The 15,633-nt window shown below is 51.4% G+C and overlaps 1 long non-coding RNA gene across 1 annotated transcript; it reads left to right on the forward strand.

The window, feature by feature from the left end:
* The first annotated feature begins 2,049 nt into the window (after positions 1 to 2,049).
* On the forward strand, positions 2,050 to 5,420 carry LOC142863112 (uncharacterized). Its single transcript, XR_012914011.1, has 3 exons — positions 2,050 to 2,199; positions 4,451 to 5,218; positions 5,292 to 5,420. It is a non-coding gene; the product is annotated as an uncharacterized LOC142863112 (long non-coding RNA).
* Positions 5,421 to 15,633: the final 10,213 nt, after the last annotated feature.

Raw genomic sequence — 15,633 nt, forward strand, 5'->3', positions numbered from 1 at the left:
AAACTGCTTTCGCTTGAGAATATCTTTCATGAAGCAGAAAATATATTGATTTTATTAAATTTTGACCCTCAAGTACACATCTTTTTAATACTCTGTGGCAATGAGAGTATTGGGCCAGAGAGCTGGTCTGCAGTCATCTTGAACTTTGCCCAAGAAGACTTTTGGAAGATGTGACAGCTAGAAAAGCCAAATGCATCTCCTGTGTCACACATGCCTCCTCCCCGCAAAACACAGGTTCAGCCCGGTCATCACTTGTGCCTGGAGGATGGAGGACAAGTCTTATGCTTGGGTGAAGGTTGAAGAATTGCTTCTATATTGGAGTAAATATTCTAAATTCTGAACACTTCTTGTGCACATGTTTAAATTGATGGGCAAATTAAGGAAAATTCAGAGCTCAAATGGTTGGCCTGCCACTATAAAGTTAAGACTACAAATCTCTTAAGTTCTCTGCCTATCCCTTTATTTTCTTTCCTGCCTATTCTGAATCTGCTATTGCATTCTACTGATATTGCGATAAAACTCACTGTTTATTGCATTGCTACTTCAAGGCTACTTGGAGATCTTGGCTTTCTTATACAGTTCGGCCAGTTCTAGCTAAAATGAGAAGTGCGTCTAAGGCACTCTTGCTGCCTCTGAAGTATAATGGTTGACTCAAGGAAAAGCACTTCTGCAATGGAGTTGCAAACTGAACTAGCTACTTTTCTTCATGGAATGCCATCTTTTTTGAAAGAATAACTGAATAACTTGCAGACTAATTATGGTTATTCAGACTTTGGCCTTTGGTAGACATTATCTTGAAAATGAGTGAAGTTAGTTAGCCTGTCACTTGAAGGAAATGACTGACAGTACTTTTTGGCAATGATAAAATTCAAGCTTTAAGACAGTGGATAAAATTTTGAAAACTTTGTTTGTCAGTGTGAGTTTGTCATCTCACTAATAATTAAACTTTGATGAGATCAGCAGTGATAATAATGAATGCGACATTTTGATGGTGTATAATGAAATATGTCAACATTTTAGAAGATCTGCATGATTCTATGAACCAATACAAAACCATGTATTGGTAAAATGTATGGCTCTCCCCCATTCAAAGTGGCAGATAGGCGGGTAGATCTTAATACAGCAGAAGGCAAACAGTGCAATGATATGGTCATAGTAATAGGTTCCACATTGTAACAAGCCTTTAAGTAACTATGACTTGTACACTTTTGATGCAGTATCAAAAGAGAATATCTGCGATTGTTTGAAAAGGCTTTTGAAATACTCCTCCCTTTTCTAACTACATATCTCTAGTCTTCGAACACTTCATCCAAACAACATATCACAACCTATTGATTGCAGAAGCAAATCGGAAAATTCAGATTGATTTTTAAGCCAAACCTTTAAGAGACTTGAAAATTTTAAAACAATGCTACTCTCTCCACTAAATTTTTGCTTGTTTTGGATAAAAGTTATTTTTAATAAAAATATATTATTTACACACATAATGGGCTTGTTATTGCTATTTTTAAAGTGAATTAATAAATATTTAAAGCATTTATTTCTTTTGATTTCAAAATGTTGGCAGATATAAGCCACAAACAAAATCTCTTTGGTGTCCTCGATACTTTTGAAGAATATTAAGGGGTCTCGAGACCAAAAGTTTGCCACAGTGTGATTGACTGGGCAGTTTCATCCGAGGAGCCCAGCGGTCCATGAGCATGTGTCCTTTCTCTTGGGCTGTGTGATCTGTAGCATTATTTGTCCATACATTTCCATTTTTCTGCCTATTTTTGCCAGGCCCTGGGGAGAAGTGTACTTCCCTGTCTGGTGGGGCAGCGCTTGCCTGGGGACTTGCTTGGGTCCTTGGAACGTGAACAGCTGCGATTGGAGCCGAGCCTTTAAATACGCTGCGTGTGTCCCTCAGTTTGCCCTCTTGTCCTCTGTCACTCACCACAGGAACACGAGCCAAGTAGCCACTAGCCCCAGATGACCAGATCCGTAAGGAAGACGTCAACCTGAACTGCAGTCCGAGCCCCCGTGAGCTCAGCTGAGATGAGCTGAAGCCCCGTCAACCTGCAGACCCGCGAGTGTGAAAAATCAGTGTCTGTGGTTGTAAACCAGGAAGGGCTGGGATCAGTACACAGTCTTGTTGCAACAGAAACGTCCTCACTCAGGTCCAGAGAGGACTTCCACAGTCTCCTGCCTCGGTGGCTGTGGGTGGGTTCGTGGGGCAAGGCGGCCGGCGGGGGGCGAGGCCTGACGGGGGGCGAGGCCTGACGGGGGGGCGAGGCCTGACGGGGGGCGAGGCCTGACTGGGGGGCGAGGCCTGACGGGGGGCGAGGCCTGACGGGGGGCGAGGCCTGACGGGGGAGAGGCCTGACGGGGGGCGAGGCCTGACGGGGGGCGAGGCCTGACGGGGGGCGAGGCCTGACGGGGGAGAGGCCTGACGGGGGGCGAGGCCTGACTGGGGGGCGAGGCCTGACGGGGGGCGAGGCCTGACGGGGGGCGAGGCCTGACAGGGGGAGAGGCCTGACGGGGGGCGAGGCCTGATGGGGGGCGAGGCCTGACGGGGGAGAGGCCTGACGGGGGGGAGAGGCCTGACGGGGGGGGAGAGGCCTGACAGGGGAGAGGCCTGACGGGGGGGCGAGGCCTGACGGGGGAGAGGCCTGACGGGGGGGAGAGGCCTGACGGGGGGCGAGGCCTGAGGGGGGGGGCGAGGCCTGACGGGGGGCGAGGCCTGACAGGGGGAGAGGCCTGACGGGGGGCGAGGCCTGACGGGCGCCCTCAGCATGGAGCGTGCGGACGTGCACCTCCTCCCTTGTGCCGAGTTTCGTCCTCCTACCTGCACCTGTGCCTGGCGCCCGGGCCGAGTCCCTCTGGCCGACCCTCAGGGCTGTGCGTGGTGGAGGAGAGAGTCCGGGCGGTGTCTGTCCACGGGCCTCCAGCCAGGCTCCGGGCTCGGTCCACGCTGCAGCTCGCCAGTAGGAGGCGCTGGGGCGTTCTAATTAATGGCTGTTTCCAGCGTCCTGCCAGGCACGTTGGCTGCCTCTGGGCCTTTGCCATGGCCTGTGTGGATTTCTGCCCTCTCTGGTCTGCTGAGTCAGTGACCTGATACTGATCTACTTTTCAGCTTCCAGAATTTGTTGCCTGTCCTTTTCTCTCGAATTCCCCTTTTCTTTGTGAATTTAAATTTGTCATCACTTTGTCGTCTTGCGGCGTCTATCGTGAAGGTGAACATGTGTGCTCGAGATACAAGTTCACCCGGGTATCTCCAGAGTGGCCTGTTCACGCATCACACAATTCACCGACTGAGAGTGTACAGTTCAGTGCCTTAAGTATAGTATGTTCACAGAGATGTGCAACCAGCACCACGATCTGACTTTAGGATATTTTCACCACCTCCTACAGAAACCCTGGCCCTTAGCCATCACTCCTCAACCTCCTCCCCCTCCCCCAGACCTAAGCAGCCATGAAGCAACTTTGCAGCTCTACAGATCTGGCTCTTCTGCTCCTTTTATATAAATGGAATCATATGATACGTGGCCTTTTGTGGTTGGCTTTTTCACCGAGCATAATGTTTTGAAGGTTCATTCCATGCTGTAGCATACGCCAGTACTTCATTCCCCTTTATGGTTGTATGATATTCCACTGTGTGGACATACCATATATTGTTTATCCATTCATTGGTTGATGGACAAAGTGACCTTTTTAAAACAGTAAATCTGATCATGTCACTCCCTTTCACAAAATCCTCCAATGCACTGATAATAAAATTGTCACTCCAGCCAGGCCTTACAAACACTGGCCCCTGTCCACCTTTCTGACCTCCTTCACTGCGTCTCCCCCATTACACACCCATCACACTCGTCTTCTGTTCTGTTCCTTGAAACTCCAAAGTTTAGTCCTACCGCAGGGCCTTTGCACTTGCTTTTTCTTCTGACCAGAGTGCTCTTCCCTCAAATAGCTTTCCCTTTCCCAATCTTCTTTTTCTATCCTCTGAGAGGCCTTTCTTTATGCTATTTTATTTATTTACTTTTTTTAGAGGCAGGACCTTGGTATACTGACCGGGCTGGCCTTGAACTCTTGGGCTCAAAGTATCCTCCCACCTGAGCCTCCCGAGTGGCTGGGACTATGGGCTTGTGCCACTACACCTGCCCTTCTGAGCAGCCTTTCCACATGCTCTACCCAAAACACCGTACTTCTCCGGCTCCACCCTTTAAATTTCCCTTCTAGTCCTCATGTCTGCCAGCTGGCACCTAGTCTTCCCGTTTCTTCTCTTGCCTCTGCGCTGTGAGCTTCACGAGGGCAGGTGCTTGCTGACACCTTCACTGCTGCATGGAGTGGGCCTGGCACACGGCGAGTGCTCGGTAAACCTGTGTTAAGTGAATGGATACATTTAAGGTTATTTTTATATCTTTAGTTTTACAAAAATATCCTTGAATCATTCTTTTATCTCTGCCCGTGATAGGCACATAATGCCCGCCCCCAGATGTCTGTGCTAGTCCCCAGACCCGTGAGCGTGTTACTTGACACGGCAAAGGACTCGGCACATGTGACTGACGTCACGAGCACTGCGGTTGAGGGGTCACCCCCGATCGTCTGGGACGGCCACATCTAATCACATGTGCCCTGAAAAGTGGAGACATCTTTCCAGCTGGGCCCGTCAGAGAGACTTGTCACCCGGTAAGAGGGTGGAGAGATGTGAGTGCCGGCTTTGGAGACGGAGGAAGGTGCCAGGAGCCAGGGCTGGCGGGCAGCCTCGGGGGAGGGAAGTCGAGGAAAGGACTCTCCCCTGGAGCCTCAGGAGAAACAAAGCTACTGAGACTGTGCCAGGGCAACCCGTGTCACACTTCTGCTGTCCAGAACTGTAAGTTAACAGCCTGGTGTGGCTCTGAGGCACTGAGACTGTGGAAATGCACCGTGGCGGCTACAGGAAACTAACACGTGCCTTTGCCTCTGTTCTCTCTTTCTGTTCCCTCTCAGGCAGCTGTTTGAGCGAATTTAAGTCAGAATTGAGTTGGGTTCCCCCGGTAATGGCTAGTTTATGTTTTCAGTTAGAATGAGATGTTGAGAGAGAACTTCAGTTCAATTCTAGAAAAGTAAAGAAAATTCTATTTTTCCCTTTGACTTCTGTGGCCTGGAAAATACATATCCTCATGGGTGGTTCTAGAATTCTTAGTATGTTCATTGCAGCCCTGCTTAGTTCATTAAATGCTCAGTTAAAAATCTGATGAAGGTCCTGTTAATGTGGTGTGAGGAAAAAAATAAATAAATAAATAAAAAAAATCAAAAAAAAAAATCTGATGAAGGTGCAGGAGCTGCAACGCCTTTGGGAGCCGTGGACTCCCCCAACTGATGCCTCGAACAATCCATCCTACCAAGTGAAGCATCACAAGAATGGGAAAACAAGCGCCGCATGTACTCACCAGCAAATTGGTACTAACTGACGTAACTGCCCAATGCTTGTGTGCACACACAGTAATGACGTTCACCGGGTGTGGACGGGCGGGGGGGGGTGTTCACACCTAATGGGCGCGGCGCGCACTGTCTGGGGGATGCACGCGCTTGAAGCTCCGACTCGGGCGGGGCAAGGGCACTATACATAACCGCAACATGTGTTCCCCCGTAATATGCTGACATAAAGCAGTCGGGCATGGGTCCGACAAGCACGCGAAGCATGTCAGCTTCTCCTGTCGTCTGAGCCTTCTGCATCTCACGTCGCCCCTCCTGGTGGCAGCCGCTTTCCTACAGCCCGGTGCCCGCCCTGCCTTCCGAGGTAGCCTCGCTGCCATCAGCTCCTGTAGACACCCGGCCTCCAACGTTGAGAGCCGATGTGTCCTGAGGTCGCAGGTCCTTGGCGGCCTCCTCTGCCCCACTCTCTGTTCCAGCAGGACAGAGTGATGGCCTTTTACATCCCTTCCTGCTCTACTCTCCCTTCACGCACCGACAGCTATTCAGTAAGAACCGTGAGGGCCAGGCGCCGTTCCAGGTGCAGGGAGAGAGGAATGGCCACACGCAAACGCGGAAGCCGATCCGTAGCTCGCCAGCTGGACAGAAGTGCGAGGGGGAGAAGAACGAAGTGGAGTGAGGGGAACGTGGGTGGGGCTCCTTGTCTGTGCTGGTGGTCAGGGAAGGCCTCACTGAGGAGGTGACATTTGAGCAGAAGCCTGAAGCAGTATCTGCAGGAAGAGCATTCTAGGAGAAAGGAACAGCAAGTGCAAAGGCCCCGAGGCAGGAGTCCACCTGGTGTGTCTGCGGAACAGCAAGGAGAGCAGCACGCTGCACAGGGCCGAGCGAGGGGAGAGTTAGGAGGAGGCGAGCGCCATCAGAGGGCGTCTGATGGAAACAGGCCTCGTGGGCAGCAGCGGGGACCTGACTGGCTTTTCCTCTGAATGAGACTGGAGCCCTGGAGGACTCCAGAGCACAGGAGAGACCTGAGCCGTCACGTTGGACAGGGCCACTCCAGCACCCTGCTGAGCACAGGCACAGCGGGGAAGGGCGTGGGGAGACGTCAGGGAAGGGTTGTAGGGAAGATACTGACCTGGATCAGGACCGCGGTGGTACAGGTGTTGGGAAACTGAACGTGTTTTCAAGGAGAATCATGGCAAATTTCAAACATAAAAGATAAGAGAATAGTAAAATGAAACCGTGAGTGTCCAACACTCGGCTTCCACAATTCCCAACTCGGGATCATCTGTTGCATTGACACCCTCTCCCCCTTCCATGTTATTGTGAAGCAGATCCTAGGCATCGGGTGATTGGGTCTGTAAATATTTCAATAAGTATCTCTGAAACAGAGTGCCTCAATACCATTACCGCACTTAACAAGAAGCAACAAGAATTCCTCAGTATCTACAAATATCCTGTGTTTGAAGGTAGAGCCAATGAGATTTTCTGAGGATTGGATCGGGGATTGAGGGAAACAGAGGAGTTCAGGAGAACTAAAATCTGGGGTGTGACAACTGGAAGAACTGTTTTAGCATTTGTGGAAGTGAGGGAGACTGTAGGAAGAGCAGGTTTGGGGGTGGGATGTGCATAGGAATTTGACATTAGTCATTTTGAAAATTGCAATACAGGTCTGGCTATGTAACAAGAACCAATAGTACATTAAACCGGAATTTTTTCTCCCTCTCATCTGACAACCTTGAGAGTAAAGCCATGCAGGGGTGGCTTAGTGGCTACAGTGCTGAGGACCTGGTGTCTTTCTATTTTGTTGGTCTTCTGTTCTCAGAAGAGAGCTTCTGGGTGTCCAGTGGAAGGTTGCACTCCTCCCTCACTTCTGCAGGAGAGAGAGAGGAGGAACGGAGAGGATACCCCTTCCTGTAAAGGCCAGACCTGATCGTGACACGTGTCACTGCTTCTCACACCCCACTGGCAAGCTCACATGGCCCTGTGTAACACGGGAGTAAATACGGTCTTTGGCTAGACAGCCGTCCTCACAGCTAAAACACAAGGTCTGTACTGATGGAAGGAGGGAGATTGGTTGCGGGGACGCAGCTACTAAAAGTTAAGTTTCAGAGGCTGTTAGGCGTGTCAGTGGAGCTACTGAGGTGGCATCAGGAGTCGGGTGGGGTCCAGTTGGAGATGGAGTCAGAGTCATCAGCATGCAGACGGTGCCTCAACTCAAGGGACTGACAGTAACCCAAGAAGCATGGCCAGGGAAGAGAAGAGGGCCCAGGCTGAGCCCTGGGATCCTCTTGTATCTCAGGGTTGAGGACAGGAGGACATGGCAGTGCAGGAGACAAGAAGGAGTGGCCACCGAGTAGGAGGAGAGACCAGAGGGAGCAGCGTTTTGGAAGCCGAGTGGCAATTTTGTGGGACTTTGATTTTCCCTCAGATTTTAGCAGGCAGGTGACGATCTATCTATGATCTTTCAAACTAAAGTTTTGGGGTTGCTACATAGCCTGTGTATTATTGTACTCTTCGAATTTGGAGACTATCCACTTACCCATTTTAATCTGATACCACGACCAATGAGAAGACAGAAACTTGACCTTATTTTTATAGATTATAAAAGTTTTCACAATACCCCTTATAATTATTCATGTGTATTTTCTCAATTCAACTAAAAATATACCTCCAACCACAGACTGTGTTTTATTTAATTCTATATGTATTTAATTCTTCATCATGTAACAGGTACTCAGTGAATATTTTGAATGAATAGACAGATACCTCTGGGGGCTCCAGTTTGGGTCAGAATGAGTGTGCTGCATATTGTCTGTTGATACTTCATGCTTTCCTTCATTTCTAAGCTCTCCTCTGTGTTCAGAGTGTGTCTTAGTCCAGGCTACTGTAACAAAAATACTGTAACCAAAGACTAGGTGTCTTAAACATCAGACATTTACTTCCCACAGTTCTGGAAGCTAAGAAGTTCAAGTCAAGGTGCAGGTGATTCGACTCCTGGTGCGGGCCCTCGCTTTGCAGCCTGGCGCCTTCTTGCTGCGTCCTCATATGGTGCAGAGAGATCACCTCTCACTGGTCTCTTTTTACAAGAGAACTCATCCCTTTTATGCGGGCTCCACCCACAGGACCTAGTTACCACCCAAAGGCCGCACTTCCGAATGCCATCAATTGGGGATTAGGGCTTCAACAGATGAAGTTTGGGGGAACGCAGCGTTCAGTTCATAGCAGAAAGATGCAGCTCGGGATGACTTCTCCTGGGTCACCAGGTCAGCAGGGTCCTAGTTAGATCCTGCTGATGAGGAGCACCCGTGTGAGATCTGAAGGGTAAAAGACAGAAGCCATGATGTCCTGGTGGGAGCTGTGGGCAAGTGCTCAGATGATAGTGAACAATAGCCATGGGATCGGTCAGTGACTTCTAGGTGTCCCCTTGTGCCCCCGAGAATCACTGATTTTGGTGCTTCGGGCAGCTGAGGCCATTGCTGATGGCGTCTCTGGGCTTCCTGCATGTTCAGGTTTCCTGAAACCGCCTGTTATGGGTTGAATTGTGTTCCCCCAAAAGATGTGTGAAAGTTCTACTCCTAGTACCTCAGAATGTGACCTTATTTAGAAAGAGGGTCTTTGCAGATATAATTAGTGAATACTGGAGTAGGGTGGACCTCTAATCCAATGTGGCCAATATGCTTATAAGCAGGGAGACACACGCCAGGGGAGAACATTATGTGATGGCCAAGGTAGAGATTGAAGTGTTGCAGCTATAGGCCAAGACAGGCAAGGCCTTTTAGCCACCACCAGAAGCTGGGAGGAGACAATGAAGGTTTCCGAGGGAGCATGGCCTCTCTGATACCTTGACTTCAGACTTCTAGCCTCTGCACCTCTGCAACTATTGTTTTAGGCCACCCAGTTTGTGGCACTTTGTTGTGACAGCCCTGGGAAACAAACACACTGGCCTTCTTGAGCTCTCCTCTCCAGCCCTTCCAGTGGTTGGTAAGCTTCGAATCCCTGTATTAGATCACCTCCTACACAAAATACCTAGTGCGGCTTCTGCCTTCCTGTACAAACTCCGAGCGCCCCAGGGAGCTCTCCTCACCGGGCCTCCAGGAAAGCTTCACGAGTAGATGGGAACGGGGATGTGCCGTCATTTGTGTCTTTCACCGTCATGCATCTTGAGTCATTTACAGCAAACTGCAAACTTGCACAGAGGAAAAGGCATGAGCCTGCCTGACCAAACAGGAAATTTCTTCAGTAATGATGATGAAGCATTTCTATCTGGAAAGGACAGAGGGTGTTAACGGAACCCGTGTCAGATAGAAACAGTTTCTTTCCTGTCCCCAGAGTTCCCCATCACTGCACAGCAAATATCCTTTTTCTGGTCCCAGAGGAAAATGCCCGTTTTTGACCATAGAGTTAGAGTTAGAATGGAAATAGAGGATTCTTCCTCTACTGCCAAAATCGGGGGGGGGGGGGGGAGTGTTAATGATCCTTTAGTACGTATGGGCTTAGGGGCCACTGCAGTTCAGGAAAAGCTCTTTAATAAGATGTGATTGAACAAACAAATGCTAGGTTCAACATCTTGTAGCTGGCTTCTGAGTTCTCTTTCTGAGGACATGGTTAGCTCTGGGCATGAAGAAATCATATTCATAGAGCCAAAATCAACCTTCGAGTCACTGCATTTCTCACTTGGGAGGAAACCAAGGCTCAGAGAAGAGAGGTCCAGTTACTCCCAGGGGCCCGGCCATGGAGCCAGGCCTTCCGACCTGAAGCCCACCCCTTTCTGCCCCCTGCATGTCAGCTGTGGGGCCGACTTCTCTTTAATTTCTAGGGAGACTTTTCCCTTTCCATCTTCTTTACTCTGTTGGTCAAAAACATTCATTTCCTCAGCGTCCTCCTACGGTACGACAGGATTTAAGGCCTGTTGAGGGCTGTTGCCAGCCCCTCCTGACCCCATGGCCGAGCCGCCCTCCCCTCGGCAGGGCCCACCTTCCTCCCATGTCCCGTGTTTCACCACTGCCGTGCCTTCGAGCCACTGGACACGCCGCTCCCTCTGCCTCATTTGCCACCCCTCCCTTTCTCCTGCCCGTAAGTCCTCTCCAACGGACTTAACTGTGACTTCCTCTGAGGAAGGCCCACTTGCTCCTTCCGAGGTGACCTTGGAGCCCTGTTCCTAACACCCACCAGGGCACTGCCCATGCTGGAGAGTTGCCCGCAGCAGGCTGCAAGCTCCTTGAGAGGGGAGCTCAGTCCTAATTCTTCTCTGCACTTTAATGGCTCCTCGGGGTGCAATGAAGAGACAAGATGCATCTGTCCCTTACCCTGGAGTTAGTGACAGAAGAGACTTGTGTCCCCCAGCCTGAGCCTGGAGCAGAGGGGGCAGAGTGGCTTGGGGACAAAGTCAGAAAATTCAGTTTAGGCCTGAGAGGGCCCCAAAGGGCAAAGGTAATTCGCTAAGTGCACCTTGGGACTGAGGAATTCAGAGAGTATTGGCTCCAGACTCCCAGGAGCAGAGCCAGAGAGGAGCCAGGTTCCCGACAGACACTCCGACATGGCCTTTCATAAACCTCCTTGCTTTGAAGGTCGCCTGAGCTTTTGTTCCTTAGAATCAGTCATTCCTGAGGAATGGTTATAAATTGAAGTGTCTTTCACTACTTCAGTTTTCCAAATATTCTGCAATGAGCGCAGTGATCTTTGATCAGAAAACAGTGGTCTATTTGGGAAAGCACCAGTTGGGGAGGTGAGAAGAGGCTGGTGGCCCTCGGTGGGCTGGCGTCTGGCTTGGACTTGGAGCCCTGCAGGGACAGTGGACGGCAGAGCCGCCGCAGGGGGCGGGAGTGAAGGACGGATGGCCTCGGGAGCCCCAGATCCTGTGGGGGAGGGAGCGCGCTGTGGCCTCTCCCCCTGCTGGGGCCGTGGCAGCGGGCGAAGAGGTGACGAGGGGTTGGCAGCCTGGCCGAGTAAGGCCAGGGGCCGGGCGGCCTCCGGTGCTGGCGGACAGACAGACTGGTCAGCCGTGCTGGGCCCGGGCCCTCCTCCCCCAGCGCGCATCTTGGCGCCTTCCTGCTCCCTCAGCGCCAGCCCTGATGGCGGGAGCTGGGAGAGCCTGCGCCCACGGGCTGTGCTGGCCGCTGTCCTTCCTCAGCCTGGCGGACAGGAGGCAGAGGCAGGCGCAGAGGGAGGAGCTGGGGGAGGAGCGAAGCTGGAGGAGGAGCAGGACATGGGCTGCTGCTCTCCCGCGGGTCTGAGGGCCTGCGCTCAGAGGCCGCCCCGGCCTGGGCGCCTCGCTGGCTCTCGCCCTGACGTGCCCGGCACTGCGCAGGGCTTGCCTCGTCTGTCCCCACCCTCTTCCCTCCTCTCGCCCACAGCCCCAGCGCACGCCGGGCCCTTCGCTGCTCTTCGCCTCCAGCCCTGTGTTCCGCCGTCTAATCTTCCTACCTGCTGGGGCCGGCACCGCCGGGTGCTGCGCAGGCCTCTCGACATCCGTGTGTCCAAAACTGACTTTTCCATCTGCACCAAAGCCACTCTGCCTCCCCGTGTTCCCGAGCTTGGAGACCCAGTCTGAAAACCGTCCCCATGCCAGCCTCCTTCCTGTCCCTCAGCCCTCCCCCGCATTTAATCAGCCCCAAGCCCCGCCATCCAACGCCATCCATGTCCTCAAATCCGCTGTCAGCCCATCGCTGCTGTTCTCCCCTCAGGGAAGGCCGCCCGTGTCCGTCTCTAGTGTCCCTCTGCACGGTAGGTTCCTCTGCAGACGTCCCTGGAGACTCTTCCCGGTGATCTTCCCGGAGCCCCGCGCTGCCCTGGCACGGCCCCACACCCCTGCCGCTTTCCCCTCGCTGTGCCGGGCTGCGCCCGCCAGGCTGCCCACGGCCCTCCACGCCATCATGGCCCCTTCTCTGCGGGGAGCGCCCTTCGCTTTTCAAGGCTCAGCCAGACACCTCCTCTCTGGGGAAGTCTTTCCAGCTCCCAGGAAGGCCTTCCTCTCCCTCCTCTTGGTCTCCAGTCTGCCCATGTTGGCTTCTCCCGTCGCACCGGCCACTCGCGCTGATGCTGACGCGCCGACTCCCACAGGGCACCTCAGGGCAGGGCCTTGGCCACACTCGCGTTTGCATCTCTAATCCGCCCGGTTCCTGGTCCTAGCAAACGCTCCCGTGATGGGGAAAGGAAGGCAGAAAGAAGGACCAGTGGATGTTCACTACTCACCCTGGTCGTGCTGAAAGCTAGGGTCTGCCTCCTTGCAAGCGCTCCTCCTCGGGCCACCGCAGGTGCTGCTGTCTGGGGCATCCAGCCCTCCCGTCGGCGCTGCGGCTCTCCCGGGCAGCACACTCAGGCCCGAGCTAAGCCGGTTGGCACCTCACGTTGTGTGGACTTGTGTGAGTCACTCCGTCCCCAGTCATGTTCTTTTCATCTTTTAAGAAAACTCTCTTTCCTGCGGGACCTGAACCAGAGAAAGATGCAAGTCTGGGGCTGCTGTCACATCGTCACCACCACAAGGAACCCACGAGTGACAGTAATTTCTGGAAGGGAGCAGAGCTGAGCACACAGGTGCAGAGAAGGTGAGAGCTGACCCCTGCTCGGCTTGTCCCTGGGCTTTCCAGAAAACAGACAGGTAATGGGTCGAATCTCATTCGGAAATAGGGTTTCTGCAGACTTAATGAAGGTCAGGATCAAGACGAGATCACACTGGAATAGGGCAGACCCTCGAAGCAGTGAGCACGTTGGCAGGCCAGCAGGCCTATTCTGCCCTGCTAAGAGACAGAGGACACAGAGACGGGGAGGAACAAGCCATTTATGGACAGACACAGAAACTGGCATGACGGCCTCACAAACCAAGGCACCCTGGTCCACCAGAAGCTGGAAGAGGCAAGGAATGGCCCTTCTATAGGGCCCTCGGAGGGAGCGTGGCCAGCTGACACGTTGACTTTGGACTTCTGGCCTCTGAAATTGGGAGAGGATCAATTTCTTACGGCAGCCCTAGAAAACCCATACTGGAGCCAATAAATATCCCATAAATATCCTTCCCCCATTTTGTTTTCTTTCGGCTATTCTGAGTGGTTTTTCCTGGCCCTTGTAGGAAGCCTAATTGGTAAGCTGGTGGAGTCCAGAGCAATTGTGTTTGACAAATAAAACCAATGATCTGGGCGATGACAGCGAGCAGCAAGGCCCGTCGTGAGGAACCCTCAGGGCCCCGGGTGAGGGGGAGGTGGATCCTCCAGCCCAGCTCCTTCGCCCTCGCAGTCCAAGAGTGAGCGTCCTGGGCATGAGGGGCTCTGGGTGCGAACATCCCAGCTCCTGTTCTCATATGAACCGCTGTGTGACGCACCCAGGAAGAGACATCTCTACCTCCATGGACGTAACAATGGGGCGTGAGAGGCAGAGGGAGGCCCTGGCTGGTATCACCCTTGTAAGTATTTGAGTTTCCACAGAGAAAGAAACGAGTGCATGTGACTCCTCTTCATACCACCCAAGGACACATGGCATTTCTTATTGAAGTGCTGGAACTGGAAACTTAACTGTCTCCGTCTCTCAGATCACCACCATCCAACAGAAGTATAACATGAGCCACATACATGATTTCAAATTTTTTGGCAGCCACATTAAAAAGGCCAAAAAACCCAGGCAAAATTAATATTAGTAATATATTTTATTTAACCTAATATATCCAACATGTAATCAATATAAAAGTGATTAATGAAATATTTCCCACTGTTGTGTGGACAAGGGTCGCTACCCCCCCTGTCCTGGTGGCTTAGGACCAGCGTGCATAAATCAGCGGAGGGATTTGCACATTTTACTCAAGGCTCCCAGTTTCCATGAAGCCTCTTTCCACTTTGGATCTGCCTGTCATCCCCATTTCTCCACCAAGCCTCGCCACCCCACCCTTTCAAAATAACATTTCAAATCGTTCTCTCATGCAGCGTGAGATTTCTGAGCTATGATTCACTTCAAATTTCAGCAGGGCTCAAGTGCTTTAATTTCTTTTTAAATAGTGTTGGAAGAAAAGTCAAATAGCCCAGTGGGAAAATGTGCTAAGGATATTAAGCAGTTTACATATAGGGGACGCACATGAGCATGATAATAAAAGTGCTCAGGCTCACTAGCAGCTGGGACGGCAGAAATGAAGGCGACACCCGTCTAAAGGGAGTTTGCCACTATGGAGTGTTGGTGAGGGTGTGGGGAAAGGGGGGCTCCTGGAAACTGTGGCTGGGAGTGTAGTTTCCAACCGCCCCTCAGGAGAGCAATTTGACAGCATCGAGAGAGACAAAAATGTGCACACCCTATGACCAGCAGGTCCCCTTGGCATCTTCCCTAAAGGAGCTACCTCACCTGTGCACCAAGAAGCAAGTAAGAGGGATTTTTAAGGTGGCATTGTTTGTAATAGAAGAAACCTGGAATTACCTGAATGCCTCAGTAGAGGAATGCACAAATACGCCACGATGGATTCACACTCGTGACTGCAATATGCCAGTGAAAAAGAACAAGGTAGATCATATGTACTTACACAGAAAGAGCTCCGACAGAGCTTGGCATGGGGTCACAGGTTGAGGACTGATCAAAGACTGGCAGCCCAGCAGACACCTGCAACCAAAGCCAGGTAGCCTCAAAGACAGTTCCTGCTTCTCTCCTGACCACTTGTCTCAGTGAATAAGAAACTAGATAAAGAAATATCTATCCTCCATATTTCTGTTTAGCTTTTCTTCTAATTGACAATTTTATTTTAAACTTATATACTCGGCTAAGTCTATTCTTAACTTAGGGCTTAGAAATTTATCTTAGAAAAATGTTGTAACCATTTGCTCATGTAGACAGTTAATTAATGGATCTCTAGAAATTTGGGGGGAGCCTTAAAACCTAAACAAATTATCTGTATATATAAATCTGTAACTACTGGCAAGGAATTGCTGCACCAATAAATACTTATGTGGGACTTCACTCAGGGGCTCACAGCTCCCAGGAATGCTGTAGGACCCTTGACTTCCCCATCACTTTAAACTCTAATTTGTCTCTGTGTCAGTTATTTCTCTGTTTCTATTATTTCCAAATCTCTTGTGACGATCTTGCTCGGGACCTGATTTGCTGGGAGTGTAGCGAACTCCCCGCAGCTGGCACAGCAAGCGGGCCTTAAAGGCAGAAGGCTGCACTAGAGTGAAGGAGATTCCCGTACAGCATCTCAAGAGACCGGGAGAAGGCTGCGACCCACGGTGCCCGGGGAGGATGAGTGAAACTCCAGGGATCAGTATAGTCAGGGAAATA

Source organism: Microcebus murinus, chromosome 21, assembly GCF_040939455.1.
Source record: "Microcebus murinus isolate Inina chromosome 21, M.murinus_Inina_mat1.0, whole genome shotgun sequence".
NCBI classification, from domain to species: domain Eukaryota; kingdom Metazoa; phylum Chordata; class Mammalia; order Primates; family Cheirogaleidae; genus Microcebus; species Microcebus murinus.